The 16,913-nt window shown below is 45.2% G+C and overlaps 2 non-coding genes across 2 annotated transcripts; one reads left to right on the plus strand and one right to left on the minus strand.

Moving 5' to 3' along the window:
* Positions 1-3,001: 3,001 nt before the first annotated feature.
* TRNAT-CGU lies at positions 3,002-3,075 on the plus strand. Its single transcript has one exon. It is a non-coding gene; the product is annotated as a tRNA-Thr (tRNA).
* Positions 3,076-13,334: 10,259 nt separating this feature from the next.
* Positions 13,335-13,407, minus strand: TRNAM-CAU. The gene has a single exon. It is a non-coding gene; the product is annotated as a tRNA-Met (tRNA).
* Positions 13,408-16,913: the final 3,506 nt, after the last annotated feature.

The following is a 16,913-nucleotide window of genomic DNA, read 5'->3' on the forward strand; positions in this document are numbered from 1 at the left end:
TGAGTAATGTCTAATTTTCCTCAGTTTGTGAGCTTCATATCATTTGTCTGGATTAAAAAAAAAAAAACTTGCAAGTAAAGTGAAAAGAAAAATGAGTAACTGACCCAAAAATAATGTTCATAGCTCGTTACACACACACACACCTCTAATATAGAGATAGCATATATCAAAGAAAAAAATCCAATCAATCACTGCAAGAGAAATAATGGACAAAAATTTTAGTAGACATTTCATAGAAAGGAAAAGCAAGTGGCTTTACAATTTTTGAGAAGATTCTAGTCTTATAATATTGGGAAGGTATGGAGAAATAAAACTATAGTGAGATACTACTTTATTAAATATCTATTAAATAGCCCCCCTAAAAAAATCCTTTGATACAAACACAGATACCTAATCTTGATTGTTCTCTGTTCTCTTTAGGCAGGCTTTTTAAAAGGAAAAGCCTATTTTCTTATCAATTAAATATGGGTAAACATGCTACTATCCTCATGGAATTGTTATGAAGATCAAATGTCAAGGAATGTAAAGATAAGACAATAAATACTCGGCATATAGTGAGCACTATATAAATGCTTAATGTTCCTGTTTAAATTCCGCTAGTCCTGGCATGGTGAGAGGGGAACTCCAAAGTTGCTGGTGGTTGTGAAAATTGGCATGAATATCTAGGGGAGGCTACTAGGCAAGATCCATCAAAATTACCATCTCACTATCTTTGACTTATCCATTGCACTTCCAGAAACTTGCCACAAACGTGTAAGGCTTCATATACAAAGTTGTTTGCAGCAGCATGGGTTGTCTGGGCAAAAGTGAGAGGCTGTATAGATTCAGTGGAAGTTAAAATACTGGAGTAAGGGGGCTCTTTATGTTTTCCTATGGGAAAACTCAAGGGTATCTGAAGCGATTAAAGTGCTTAAGAGTGTGTTTGAGTAAACAGTGGGGACAATGAATACATGGGCAGGCACGCACTTGTGTGCAGAAACAAAGTCCCTGGAAATAAATGTTTGCCTGGGAGGTTGAATCTTAGAGAGGTGGGGTGGGAGAGCGGGGAGGAGGGTGAAGAGGTAAGGAGGGTCTGCTCTGACTCTTTCTCTGGCTGGGCCTATGTCAAAATGTTACCTATGCGGCGTATCATCGTTCTACGAAAAATAAGTCCCTTTGGGACTCCAGAGCTTGACCAAAGATGTGAAAAGAAAGGGGAAATACAGGAAGAGTGTGGGTTCGTGTTTTGTTTTTTTTTTAACTGGATCTTAATTATCCTTAGTTTATTGTGATAAAGCCGTGTTTGCCTCCGCCTGGGCCACACCACCACCTCCCGAGGACACCAAGTGCCGCGGCAGGCAGGGGACCGGTAGGCGCTCCCCAGGACGCTCTGTAGCTTTTGCACCAAGTTGACTGGCGGGGTGGGATTCTTTTTCTTTTTTTTTTAAATAAATTTATTTTTTATTGGTGTTCAATTTGCCAACATATAGAATAACACCCAGTGCTCATCCGGTCAAGTGCCGGGGTGGGATTCTAATCCCTCACCCAGCGCTCGGGCCGCTTGGGGCCTGACCTGCCCGCCCCCCCCCCCCCCCCCCCAAGCAGATTTCTTCAGAGCTACTTGTGTTGTTCAGAAGACACGTAGGGAGGTCAAAGACCGGCGGGGTCCTGCGCACCCCTCCTGTCCGCACAGGCGTCCGGAAGCCCCAGCGTTCAACTCGCATAACGAGTCGGAGCCTGTGCCTGGACCGTCCGTTGACCCCGCCGCTGGACAGTAGGTGCTCGGTCCCACCCGATGCCCACCCCGGGCTGAGCGCCCGCTGAAGACCGCGGCTCTGTCCTGCAGCCCGAGTGTCCCCGCGGGCCAGGCCGCGGGGCACGCGGCTGCAGAGGAGGCCACCGCGGAGAATAACCCGCCGGGGGCTCCCCGCGGGGTCTGAGGGCGTCTCCGGTTCCAGGCCTGCTCCAGCCTCCCAGCCTAGTCCTCGCCGCCCCGGTGACACCCCCTAGTCCAGGTCCCTCCCGCCCGCCCCGGTGACACCCCCTGGTCCAGGTCCCTCCCGCCCGCCCCGGTGACACCCCCTGGTCCAGGTCCCCCCCGCCCGCTGCCACCCCCCGCGCCTCCCGCCCACGCGCCACGCTCTCCGCCCAGGTGCGACCTCGGGAGGGGGTGCGAGTCGTCGCGGGGGGGTGTGACCTTGGGGATGCGGGTCACCGCGGGGCTTACGACCTCGGGGAGGGAGCGCTGGTCACCGCGGAGGCCTGTCGGCCTGTGAGGGTGCGACCTCGGAGGGATCCCCCCGGGGGCGGCGAGGCGGTTCCCCGAGGTGAGAGGGACAAGGCCTCCCGTCCCCTGGGAGCTGATTTTCAGAACCGTCCGAGTATAAAAGCCCGAGAAGAACAGAAGGGGAGCCGACAAATGGCTCTTTTCTTGGTTGGAATTTTCAAAGGTTCCGCCACCCTCCCCTGCACACCGGTACCACCGTCCCAACCCTTCCCCCGCGCAGCTCCACATCCCATCCCCAACCCCCGTCCGAACCTCCCGCACCAGTCCGCTCCACCTGGGCCGCGGTTACCGCGGAGGACTCGCCGGGATCTGCGGAGGAGCCGGGCCGCGGACCCCTGCCCTGGAGGAAGTCCCGTGGCCCCCAGAACCGAGCGGTCCTTCCTCACCAATCCGGAGCCTCCGGGCGGCTCAGAGTTAAGAAGTCGCCCAGGAGCAGCGACTCTAGGCCAATCCTTGGAGTCCTTTTGAAATTATGAATAGTTTTTCCTTTAAATGGTCTTTACCACGTATTGCATAGCCCCGACTTTCTGTAACGCTTTTCCTCGGAATAGTAGAAAATCCTTCGTCTGCGCTGCCTTTGGTATTTTCCTGCCTCTGGCGAGTCCGGTGGAAGTGAAGCATCTCCCTGCGGTTGGCATGTTTCAGAAGACGACCGAAAACACCGGACTGTACAGTCATGTTCGCACCCAGTCCGGATAAAATGAGACTCATTCGGTTGCACAGAGTTGTTCAGGTGGCTCTATGGCTTAGTTGGTTAAAGCGCCTGTCTCGTAAACAGGAGATCCTGGGTTCGATTCCCAGTAGGGCCTGGTCTTTTCTCGAGAAGCTATTTCTGAAAATCATTTTATGTAGGCAGGTTAATTAGCGTGATCCCCCAAAATTCTCACCAAATTTACAGCGAAAAAGCCCGATCACATGTATTATAAGCTGCTGGGTTGCAGCTTGCTAGACTTCCTTAGTCCTGAAAGTAGATTCTTAAGGAGATGACAATTGAAATGCAAACCACTGCCAAAAAATAATGCATGTGACCTTAACCTCCATCAGGTTTCATACAAGTTTTGCATTACATGGTTTTTGACCATCTCCAGTGTGTTACGATTTAAAGCACCCAGACATGTAGATATGTATAATCTCTGTAGATTCCAACAACCTCCAGTTCTAATCTCATCCATAAGAGAAATTAATGAATGATGAATCCACTATTCACTTCAAAGAAATATTAATATGTTTGCAGGGACATTCTTGCCATTTTGAAGAGAAGGAAGAATAATTATGATCCCTTGTTAATCCTAAGGAAACTTTAGGAATAATGATCGCCTGGAAACCAATATGTCCTGGACACATTCCCAGAGCAAGGACAAATTTGCTGTGGGAAGAGCAGGTTGGAAAATGGTGCCAGATATCTAGGGTGACTTAGTTTCAGCCCTGGGGATTTACAGAACTTCAGTGTCTTCTTGTCTCCCATCCTTTCATCCATTAATCCAGCAACATTCACTGCTGATCTTTTATATGGTAGGCTCCTTCCTTCCTTCCTTCCTTCCTGCCTGCCTTCCTTCCTTCCTTCCTTCTTTCTCTCTCTTTCTTCCTTCTTTCTTCCTTTCTCCCTCTTTCTGTCTACTTGCCAGGTTTTTTCCCCTTATAATGAGAACTTTTAAGATTTGCCCTCCTAGCAACTCTCAAATATATAATACAGTATTGTTAACTACAGTCATTGTGCTATATATTACATCCCCAGGACATATTTATCTCATAACTGGAAGTTTGTACCTTTTGCCCACCTTCAACCATTTCACTCTGTCCCCCATCTCCAGCTCTGGTAACCACCCAGGCATATTTCTAAAAGCAGGAAATACAGCAGTGAACACAGCTAACAAAAATCACAGCTCTCATGGAGCTTACATTCCGTTGGGGGTGACACAGAAAATAAAGAAATGAGTATGTAAAATCATTAGTGTAGGAGATACTGATAAAGTCTTTGGAGAAAAGTAAGCAAGGAAAGGATATAGACAATGTATAGGATAGGGGCAGGGTAATCAGAGAATATTATCCTGTCTCTTGGATTATATATAGGCAAATGTTTCAAAACTGTTTTTTTAACCTTTTAATAAGACATAGTCACAAAGTGGCTACTATATTACTATACATAGCAAGATTAAACAATCAGCAAACTACTCCTTAGTTATGCCTGGACCTCAGCTCTATTCATTTTGATTAGAACTTTTTTGAACTAGGTTACACTGCCTGTGTTCAAACCTCAGCTGCTCCATCTGATAGCTAAGGGACTTTTGGAAAAATTGCTTCATCTCAAGGGGCATCATTCTCCTCAAATGTGAAATGGAAATAGCAATCAGTGTACCTAATAGACTTATGGAAGGACTTGGTGAATAAATACACATAAAATATTTTAGAAGGGTATCTGGCACATAAATAAGTAATCAATAAGATTCACTATATTGTTGTGTTTATTGTTATTATTTACTGAATTGTTTGGTTCTAGTGTTTAACCCTTGCAATAACTCTCTGAGGTATTATCCTAAATTTACAGCATGGTGTGAGTAGAATTGTACTCCCCCCCAAATATGTGTTGAAGTCCTAACCTCTAATATCTGTGAATGTGACCTTATTTGGAAATAGAGCTTTTGCAGATGTAATCAAGTTGTGATGAAGTCATACCAGATTAGGATGGGTCATTATCCAGGGACTGGTGTCATTAGAAGAAGAAGGAAAAGGAGGTTTGGACACAGAGATCCAGACATATGGGAAAGAAGGCCACATGAAGACAAAGGCAGAGATTGCTAGTTTTTGACCAAAAAGGAGCACCAAGGATTGCAAGAACCACCAGAAGCTGGAAGAGGAATGGAATTGTTTTTCCCTAGAATCTTGACAGAGAGGATACTCCTGCCCAGAGCCTGATTTTGGACTCTCCTCCAGAACTATGAGAGAATAATTTTCTGTTGTTTTAAGCCAATTTGTACTAACTTGTTATGGCATCCCTAGGAAACCAATACAAGGCATTAAAACAAAATTAGTGATTATACTAGCAAAGAAAAAAATCTATAATTTTTCTTAAAGTAATAGATAACACAAAGGATGTTCATACTTCACTTTAAAGTTTCAAAGCCAGGGATGCCTGGGTGGCTCAGCAGTTGAGCATCTGCCTTTGGCTCAGGGTGTGATCCTGGAGTCCCGGGATTGAGTCCCACAAGGAGCTCCCTGCATGGAGCCTGCTTCTTCCTCTGCCTATATCTCTGCCTTGTGCTCTCTCTCTGTGTCTCTCATGAATAAATAAATAAAACCTTTTTTTTAAAAAAAAGTTTCAAAGCCAGAGTATCTCCCACTTACCTAAATATGTTGTGCCCCCTCCACCCCACTTTCTTCCCTTGTCCCAGATGTTTTTTAAAGGACTCCACACTCATCTTCCCAATGGTTTATCCCTCTGACCTTCTCCAATGACTTGACCTTGACTATTTGGAGACATCTAATAGAATGGATGATCATTCCATCACCAGCTATAGCCAATAACTGGATGATAGAAGGGACAGGCAACAAAGTCCAAACCACTTAACTCAATGCTTTGTTATGTATACTCGAGAACACCCCTGTCCCATGGGTCAGGGTAAGACTAAAGTTTATCCAAGGCGACATCTTTGCTTTGCTATTTCCCCTTCCTCGTTCTGAGCACTGCTCCCCCAATAAGTCACATACTCCTGAATTCCTGTCTGAGGGTATGCTGTAAGGACCTAAGAAACTTGCTTTGGAAGTACAATTACTGATCCTTCATATTCAATCAATAGAACAAAGTTTTCCTATGGAAAAGTTCAACTCAACAGCTTTAGATCTGAGGATGGCATTCATATTGTGCACCAGATCATGATAATGAGACCTTTTGAAAGTTCAAGGTTTTGACATAGAACAGGAGGGCTATTAAGAAAATTGGTGGCTGACTGACCTTTATTGTTGCACTATTATAATTCTGTTTACAAGTGAGAAAATAACCAAAAAGCTTGAGAAAATGTTAAGAGAAACTTCCAAAACTGACATTCAAAGGAAAAAAAAGTGAATGAAAAAGGCAGAGCAGAACACCCAAGAACTATAGAGAAATCACGAAAGGTATAACATATACTTAATGGGATATAAGGAGAAGAAAAAGAAAAGGGAATAGAAGAAATATTTGAAGCAATAACAACTGAGAAGTTCCCAAACTAATGATAGATATCAAACCATATTTCCAGGAAGCTCAGAGAACACCCAGCATGCATGGAGTGAAATATTTAAAGTGTTAAAAGAAAAGAATTAACATAATTAGTTGCCCAGTGAAATTATCCTTCAACCGTTAAGTAGCAATAAGGGCTTGTTAAAAAGAATTTTTTTTGAGATAATTTGTAGCCAGTACAACTACCTTGCAAGAAATGTTAAAAAGAAGTTCTTTAGAGAGAAGGAAATGACATAGGTCAGAAACATGGATTTATATAAAGAAAGGGTGAATGGTACAGGAGGAACAAGAGAAGGTAAAATAAAACATTGTTTTTCTCTTTTTCTTAATTAATCTGAGGAGTATTAGTTTGTTCAAAATAATACCAACAATGTTTCAGTGACACTGGAAATAGTTGTGCTAACTACATAATGGTTTGGTGTTATGTGAAAGTGCACTTGGATTAGTTTTAAATGTATATTGCAAACTCAAAAATGAACCACTAAGAAGGCAAAATAAAAAATATAATTAAAGTGATATGGGAAGAAAATGGAGTCATACAAAATACTCAAAACTAGAGAAAGCAGAAAAAGAAGGGAAGACAGAAAAAGAAGAAAGGACCAGGGCAATGCATAGAAATAGTAAATACAGAAGATATTAATCCAACTTTATCAGTAATTACTTGAAATTTCAGGGATTTAAATACACTGATTAAAAGACTGTCAGAGCAGATCAAAAAACAAGACCTAATTACATGTTCTCTACAAGAAACCCACTTCATATATAAATACATCTATAGATTAACAGTAAAGAGATAGAGAAAGATATACCACACTACCAGTAATCAAAAGATGGAATAGTTATATTAATATCAAAGTACATTTGGAGCAAGGAAAATTATAAGAGATAAATCGTGGCATTACATAATGGTAAAAGAGTTAATTCTCCAAGAAGACAAACAATACCTAATGTATATGTGCATAAACAATGAGTGTCAAGATATGTGAAGCAAAAAATGATGAAAACATAGGGAGAAACAGATGAGCCCACTATCATAGCTAGAAATATCAACAGCCTTCTAATATTTATGGATGGATCCAGCAGACAGAAAAAAAATCCATCAGGACATGGTGGAACTCAATAGCCCCATCAGTGAACTAGATTTAACTGACATCTATACAATAAAAAATCTTTTTTTTTAAATTTTTATTTATTTATGATAGTCACAGAGAGAGAAAGAGGCAGAGACACAGGCGGAGGGAGAAGCAGGCTCCATGCACCGGGAGCCTGATATGGGATTCGATACCGGGTCTCCAGGATCGCGCCCTGGGCCAAAGGCAGGCGCCAAACAACTGCGCCACCCAGGGATCCCTACAACAAAAAAATCTATATAGCTAACAAAATATACATTTTCCTCCCATGGGATGTTCACCAAGACAGTGCATTTTCTGGGCCATAAAGCACATCTTAACAAACTTTAAAAATATATAAATCATATAATATCTACTCTCAAACTACAATGGAATGAACTAGAAATCAATAATACAGAGATAATTAAAAAATCCTAAGAGGGATGCCTGGGTGGCTCAGTGGCTCTGCCTTTGGCTCAGGTTCTGATCCTGGGGCCCTGGGATCAAGCCCCATTTCAGGCTCCTTGCAGGGAGCCTCCTTCTCCCTCTGCCTGTGTCTCTGCCCCTCTCTCTGTGTCTCTCACGAATTAAAAAAAAAAAAAAAAACTTAAAAAAAACCCCAAGATACTTAAAGAGTAAACAACACATGTCTAAATAACTTAGGAGTCAAAGGAGTCTTAAGAGAAATTTTTAAATATTTCAAACTGAATTAAAATAAAAACACAGTTTGTCAAAATTTGTGGGAGCTATGAAAGCAGTAGTTTGAGGGAGATCTGCAGCATTGATGCATGTATTAGAAAGGAAGACAGATCTAAAATCAGTAATTTACACTTATAACTGAGGTATGTAGAAAAAGAACAAGTTACCAAAGTGAACAGAAGAAAAAATATAATAAAAATATGGTAGAAATCAATGAAATTGAAAATTGAACCAACAGAGAAAATCAACAAAACCAAAAGCTGATTCTTTGGAATAAAATTGATAAAACTCTAGTCAAGCAACGAAGAATAAAAGAGAGAAGACACTAATTCTCAATTCTGAAACCATGAACATTAAAAGGATGATAAAAGAATATTATGACCAGGGATCCCTGGGTGGCGCAGCGGTTTGGCGCCTGCCTTTGGCCCAGGGCGTGATCCTGGAGACCCGGGGTTCGAATCCCATATCAGGCTCCCGGTGCATGGAGCCTGCTTCTCCCTCCCTCTGTGTCTCTGCCTCTCTCTCTCTCTCTCTCTCTCTCTCTCTCTGTGACTATCATAAATAAATAAAAATTAAAAAAAAAAGAATATTATGACCAATATACACTCATATATTTGATTAGGTTATCAAATGAGCCAATCTCTTGAAAGATACAATCTACTCGGGATCCCTGGGTGGTGCAATGGTTTAGCGCCTGCCTTTGGCCCAGGGCGCCATCCTGGAGACCCAGGATCGAATCCCACGTCGGGCTCCCGGTGCATGGAGCCTGCTTCTCCCTATGCCTCTCTCTCTCTCTCTCTCTATCATAAATTTTAAAAAATTTTTAAAAAAAGACACAATCTACTCACACAGGAAGAAATAGATAACCTGAGCAGGTCAATACAATATTAAATGTTTGTATCTCCCCAAAATTCATATATTGAAACCTATTCCCCCATCCTAATAATATTTGGAGTCAAGGCCTTTGGAAGGGGATTAAGTCAAGAGAGCAGGTTGGAAATCTGAGAGAGCTCCCTCCCCCTCTGTCATATGAGGACCTATAAGAAGATGTCCATCTGTGAATCAGCTAGTGAGCCTTCACCAGATACTGATTCAGCCAGTGCCTTGATCTTGAACTTCCAGCTTCCAGAACCATTTGTTAATAAGTCATTCAGTCTATGGCACTCTATTATAGCAACTGAATGGACTAAGACTATCTATCTATCTGTCTATCTACCTATCTATCTCAAAGAAACTGGAATTACAGTTAATAACCTTTCAAAACAGAAAGCAACCAGATGAGTTCACTGATGAAAGTTACTAAATATTTAAAAAAGAAATTATACCAATTTTGTACAATTATTTCCAGAAAATAGAAGCAAGGGGAATACTTCCTAACTTCTGTGAGACCAGTGTCACCCTGATACCAAAACCAGACAAAGACATTATTAAAAAAGAAAATTAAAAACCAATATCTTGGGGGATCCCAGGGTGGTTCAGTGGTTTAGTGCCTGCCTTTGGCCCAGGGCGTGATCCTGGAGTCCCGGGATCAAGTCCCACATCGGGATCCCTGCACGGAGCCTGCTTCTCCCTCTGCTTGTGTCTCTACCTCTCTCTTTCTCTCTGTGTCTCTCATGAATAAATAAATAAATAAACCTTAAAAAAAAAACAGTATCTTGGGGCACCTGGGTGGCTCAGTCAGTGGGTATCTGCCTTCAGCTCAGGTCATGATCCCAGTGTGATTGGATAGAGTCCTGAGTCAGGCTCAATGCTCAGCGGGGAGTCAGCTCCTGCCTGCTCCTCCTCCTCCTGTTTATGTCTTCTCTCTCTCTCTCTCTCTCTCTCTCTCTCTCTCTCTCTAATAAGTAAATAAAATCTTTTTTTAAAAGAGTCTGTTTCTCTCGCTCTCTCTGTTGTTTTCTATTTTTCTGTTCCCCCCTCCCAATCATTTGTTTTGTTTCTTAAGCTAAACACATGCGTGAGATCATATGGTATTTGCCTTTTTTTGACTTATTTCGCTTAGCATAACACTCTCTACCCCATCCATGTTGTTGCAAATGGCAACATTTCATCCTTTTATGGCTGAGTTATATACATACATAAAACCTCTTCTTTATCCGTTCATCCATCGATGGACATCTGGGCTCTTTCCATATTTTGCCTATTGTTGATAATGCTGCAATAAACATCAAAGTGCATGTATCCTTTGAATTAGCACCTTTCTATGTTTTGGGTAAATACTGTGATTGTATTTATGTGATTCCTGGCTCATAGAGCATTTTTAATTGTAATTTTTTGAGGAACTTCCAGACTGTTTTCCACAGGGGCTGCAACAATTTGCATTCCCACCCACAGTGTAAGAGGGTTCCCCTGTCTCCATGGCTTCGCCAACACTCGCTGTTTCTTGTGCTTTGATGTTAGTCATTCTGACAGCTGTGAGGTGACATCTCATTATGGTTTTGATTTGCATATCCCTGATGATCAGTGATGTAGAGCATCTTTTCTTGTATCTGCTGACCATCTGTAAGTCTTCTTAGCTCGAGAAATGTCTGTTCATGTCCTCTGCCCATTTTCAAACTGGGTTGTTTTTTAGGTGTTGAGTTATATCAGTTCTTTATGAATCTTGGATACTAACCCTTTATCAGATATGTCATTTGCAAATATGTTCTCCCATTCTGCAGGTTGCCTTTAAGTTTTCTTGATTGTTTCCCTTGCTGTGCAGAAGTTGTATTATTTTGATGTCCTCCCAAACACTCAATTTTTTAAATGTGCAAAGACCTGAACAGACAACTCTACAAAGAAGATATAGAGATGGCAAATAAGCATATGGAAAGATGCTCAACACCATATGTCATTAGGGAACTGCAGACTAAAACAGCAATAAGATACCAACAGATAGCTATTAGCATGGCCCAAATCCAATACACTAACAACACCAATTGTTGGTGAGGATGTGGGGTCATAGGCAGTCTGATTCCTTGCTGGAGTAAATGCAAAATGGTACAGCCACTGTGGAAGACAGCTTCGCAGGTGTATACAAAATGAAACATAGCCTTAACACATGATCCAGCAGTATTGCCTCATGGCACTCACCCAAATGAACTAAAAACTTAAAACCACACAGAAGTCTGTACACAAATATTTATACCAGCTGTAACTATAATTGCCAAAACTTGGAAGCAGCCAAGTTGTCCTTCATTAGGTGTATGGATAAGCAAACAGTGCTGCATCCATACAGTGGATTATTATTCACTGATAGAAAGAAGTGAGCTACCACATCACAAAAAGACATGGGGGACTCATAGGTACATATTATGAAGTAAAAGAAGCCAATCTGAAAAGCCAATCACCTTGTATGATTCCAACGTGATGACATTATGAAAATGCAAAACTATGGAGACAGTAAAGAAGTTGGTGGTTGCAGGGGGTTCTGGAGGAGGGAGGGAGAGGGGGATAAATATGGGGGGCACAGGAAATGTTTAGGGCAAGGGAGATATCATTTTGTGCAGTACTGTACCAGTAGATGCCTGTCATGGTACACTTGTCAAAACCCATAGAAACTCCAACACAGAGGATGAATCTTAATTGCAGAAAAGTAGACCTGGAAGAGAGGCACGTTTCAGTTAGATGAAGGGGAGATATTGCCCTAAACTGCGGGTTGTGGCAAGAGAGAAACAGGGAAGAGGCAGAGGCCGTGGCGATGTGGTTCACGACCACTCCTCATCCATACCCCCATGGACCCTCAGAAAAACTCCTATAAAGGTGGGATCTAAATGACAACTTAACCACTGCCCCCTCAGACCACCTTACAGGAGGTGCAGTCATTTGACAGCAAATCAAGTCTCCCAGGGAAGAGGGCAGTCTTGGGAGCCTGATGTCTTCAGGACGAAGTGTTCCCTCTCCCTGTGCTGGTAGAGCCCTCATTCTGTGTAACCCGCGGACTCTTCACGGTGTACACGGGAGACCCACAAAGATCCTGAGAGTGTTCCACGAGCACACACACGCTGCCAACTTGCACAGAGAGAGGACAAAATGAATGGAGGACATTGAATTCCCCACATGTGATAGTGAGGAAACAGGCTGATGACTGTGGGATGGGCTGCAAACATGGACCCCCCCCCCCCCACTGCACATGGAAGTGAACATGCCTCCAGCCTGGCGGAACTTCGAACACCCAAAGGGGATTTGGAGAATTCACTCTGCAATTACTTAGGGTTGGTGACCCTTCTTCCATTCCAGTGTATTCCTCTTAAACGGGAATGTCTACAATGGTTATCCTACACGTGTCCCAGTCCTGCACTGGGGGAGCAGATAACTATGTGGCTCACACAGATTTGTAATTGGAGAGGAATTGTGCCCAGAATGGCTTATACAGGAGAGCCTAATTTATGCCTACTTTGGGGAGGGCAGTTAGATGAGTTCATGCTGAACTGAGTTGAGATCTGGAGGAGATTGGGATGGAGTGAGCATTGTTTCATGTGGGATAGGTGTAGGTCTTTGGGAACCAGGGGGCAGATCATGTTAAGTGTAATAGAGCCTCCCCGGCCTCGCCCACCACCCCCCCCCCCAGCCCTCCCTGAGAGCTCCATCTCCTAATCACCAAAACCTGAGAGTGTTGTCTTGCAAGGCCAAAGGGACTTTGAGGATGTGACTGAGGTAAGGATCTTGAGATGGGAAGAGGAGGCTGGCCTCCCCGGGTGGGCTCAAGGTAATCACAAGGTCTTAGGAAAGGGTGGGAGGAGGGTGCGGGTCAGAGGAGATGTGACAACAGAAGCAGAGGTCAGAGCCAGATGGTCCTGTCAGGAGCTAAGGAACGTGGGCCGCCTCCAGCCACGGGAAAAGGCAAGAAGGAATTCTCGCCGGCGGCTTCTAGAAGGCAGGCAGCTTTGCCACCTCTCTGGATCTCAGCCCCAGGGGACCTGGGTCAGGCTTCTGACACTGCGCTCAGCTTATCGTCCTGGCACTCCGACTGGCGACTGGGGCGGGGGGCGGGGGGCGGGAAGCGGGTCACGGTCTCCCCGGCCTCACTTCCTTCTCAGGGCAGGTGGGAGAAGTGCCAAAAGCCTTGTGCCTTCTCTGAGGCTCGAACTCAGGACCTTCAGATTATGAGACTGACGCGCTGCCGGCTGCGCTAAGAAGGCACCGACCCGGGGCCTCTCAGCAGCACTTTCATTCTCGCCCGCGTCACGCCAGGAGCCGTTTCTGAAAAGCCAGGGTTCTGCCCAAACTCGTGCGCCCGCCCGAAGGAAGAGCGTGTGCGAGGTCACCTGTGCGACCGTGCCCCGGCACCCGCCCGCATCCCCAGGGCGGCCTGCGGACAGCCAGGGCCCAGCCGGGGGCGTGCACCTCGGGCCGCCTCGGGGTCCCGCTCCGCACCGCGCCGCCTCCACCCCCCGGGCCGCCGCCCCCCGCCCCGGGCGACCCGTGCGCGTCCCGGTCCGCAGCGCCCCCAGGGCAGAGGAGCGCGCCCCGGCGGGAACCCCGGCAGCAGGTGCGCCCGGACGCCGAGGCTGGGAGCAGTGCGCCGGGGGGAAGGGCAGTGGGAAATGCCCGCGCTCCCAAATGGTCGCCTGCAGCGCACATCTCCCAAGTGCCGCTTAGTAATTTAGGAAGAACGATTCACGTGGCTTTCTTGACAGTATAAGTGCCTTGATTGGAAAAGCTTCCTTACCTGTAAAACGGGACATTTCACACTACTACTTAAAAAACTGAATTCTTGACACAAAAAGTTGTTTAGTGAATACTCATGAGTGATACAAATAAAGATAAAAACTTTACTGGGAAGTGCTCTGTAGGCACTTACATGAATTGACAAATCAATCTATCTACCACTTTTCTTCAGGCAAAAAAATTTTTTAACGGAGTCCACTTTACAGATGAGGAAATTGAGACCCGGCAAGCCTCAGTGATTCGCAGGGGCCCCGTGGCCTTGAGGCGGGGCTGCTGGGTTAGAAACGCTGGGGCGGAGGGCGGGTCGCACCTGCATGGGGTGGGACCCGGGCGGGAAGCGGCGCCCCGGACCTGCAGGCCCCGCAGGTAGGTGCGTTTGCAGGCTGTTTCCCCCTGGACTTCACCAAAGCAAGTGCAGGACGCCCTCCGGGGGGGAGACACCCCCCACCCCCCCACCCCCGGCTTGTAGCCGAGGACCTGGAGCGCATGAAGCGGGGGCGCCGCGGTGTCCCCAGTACAAGTCTGGCTAGTGAGGTTTGTGGGAGGTCTGAGCGCAGTGGTCCCGGAGGAACACTTGAGCAAAAGAACGGGGCTTAGGGTGGAAGTGGAGGGGGTAGGGGGTGGGGGAGAGGGTTAGTGGTGATGGGGTAACCTCCCTGTAGGCTTGAACCTTGCAGAAAAAGCAGAGCGCTGCGCGTAGGTGACGGCGCGGCGGGGCGGCATAGAACGCTGAGTTGAGGCTCGGGCGTCTGTCGTTGAGAGCGTAGGTTCGAGTCCTACCGCCGCTAACCTTTATAAGGCTAGCTGATCCCACCAACCTCCTGGGAGGGCCAGTGCGACGTCATTGCTCACAACTGAAGGACTCTGGAGTTCAAGAATCAACTTTATAGACCGTAGAAAAAGAACAGTCTGACTACCAATTATTTATATCTAAGGTCAACAGGTTCATACAGAAATGAGTAAAACCTTCATCTGGTTCACAATTACAAAAATATAAGAGTACACACACCCGAAAATGTACCTTAATTCTACCTTGATCCACACCGGCACCCAACTTTGCACCAGCCACATTTAATTACATAAACAATGTTGCAATAAATTACACCCGCATTTCACAAAGGTGCAGTATTAGAGAACTTCCTAAAAGCACTATTGCTCAGTCAAATCACTTGTGTGATGGTAATTTAATGAGTTGTGTCAGCCTTCCCCAAATGTTACTAATTTATCTTCCTGTAGCTCCCGGGAAGGGACTGTTTCCCTCACACCCTGACCAGCATTGTGCTGGTGACAATTAACTGCCATTTATCTCTACTAAGCTCCAGATTTTGTCATAAGTTCCTTACATTTATTTTCATATAATATTCTCAATATTACATAACGATTCTTCCCCAACAGCCTCAATAGCCAGTATGACCTTGTCAACACGTTCATCCACCACACAGTTATACTGACTTTTGGACTTCTGGCCTCCAGAACTGTGAGGAGGGAAAAAAGGGATCTGTTGCTTGAAGCTGCTGAGCTTGTGGAGATTTGATACAAGAATCACAGGAAGCAAATTCAATCTGTTTGAATGCTAGTAGGCAACACACCAGGAAACAGTTGTTTTTGTTTGTTGTTTTGCCAAATCCATTAGGCAAAAAGTACCATTACCATCATGGTTTCATTTTTGCATTTCTCTTAGAGTAATCATTTTTTCACACTTTCAGAAATATTTATCTTTCTTCTTTACAAAAGGTATGTTGAACTCAACCCTGAAATCAAGACTTGAGCTAGGACCAACACTCAGTTACTTAACCAACTGAGCCACTCAAGAGCCCCTCGTCCTTTTTTCTCATGAACTCAGTATTTATATCCTTTGCAAGTTTTCCCCAACAGTTGGAATTTTTCTTGCTGAGGTGTAGTACTTATATTAGGAAATTTAACTCCTCATGACACAACTTACACATTTTTCCCAGTTTGGTCATTTGATTCTTTCACTTTGATCATGTATTTTTTTGAGGATATGAGGGTATATCTAAGCAGAATATTGTTTTAATATAGTAAGTCACTTTCTATGTTTCTGAATTTTTTGTAAACATTAGTTTTCTACACCAAAGTAATAAAAATGTCTGTTTTGACAATGTTAGTAATTTGTGGTTTTATCCCGTCTTTTAAAATGTGCATCTATTTAGAATATATTTTATTGTTGCAGGTGATATATTCAGCTTTATTATCCTAGATAGCTACTCAACGCCATTTGGTAAATATTCCATCTACTTCTGTTTATTTGACTTACCACGTTTCTCTAATTCTCATGTTTATGATTATCCCGAAACCCCATCCCCCATGTTTGGAATTTTTTTTTTCTATATCATTTCCTATCATTATTTGTATCACTCATGAGTATTCACTAAACAACTTTTTGTGTCAAGAATTCAGTTTTTTAAGTAGTAGTGTGAAATGTCCCGTTTTACAGGTAAGGAAGCTTTTCCAATCAAGGCACTTATACTGTCAAGAAAGCCACGTGAATCGTTCTTCCTAAATTACTAAGCGGCACTTGGGAGATGTGCGCTGCAGGCGACCATTTGGGAGCGCGGGCATTTCCCACTGCCCTTCCCCCCGGCGCACTGCTCCCAGCCTCGGCGTCCGGGCGCACCTGCTGCCGGGGTTCCCGCCGGGGCGCGCTCCTCTGCCCTGGGGGCGCTGCGGACCGGGACGCGCACGGGTCGCCCGGGGCGGGGGGCGGCGGCCCGGGGGGTGGAGGCGGCGCGGTGCGGAGCGGGACCCCGAGGCGGCCCGAGGTGCACGCCCCCGGCTGGGCCCTGGCTGTCCGCAGGCCGCCCTGGGGATGCGGGCGGGTGCCGGGGCACGGTCGCACAGGTGACCTCGCACACGCTCTTCCTTCGGGCGGGCGCACGAGTTTGGGCAGAACCCTGGCTTTTCAGAAACGGCTCCTGGCGTGACGCGGGCGAGAATGAAAGTGCTGCTGAGAGGCCCC

The sequence above is a fragment of the Vulpes lagopus genome, chromosome 10 (genome assembly GCF_018345385.1).
Source record: "Vulpes lagopus strain Blue_001 chromosome 10, ASM1834538v1, whole genome shotgun sequence".
In the NCBI taxonomy this organism is placed as follows: Eukaryota; Metazoa; Chordata; class Mammalia; order Carnivora; family Canidae; genus Vulpes; species Vulpes lagopus.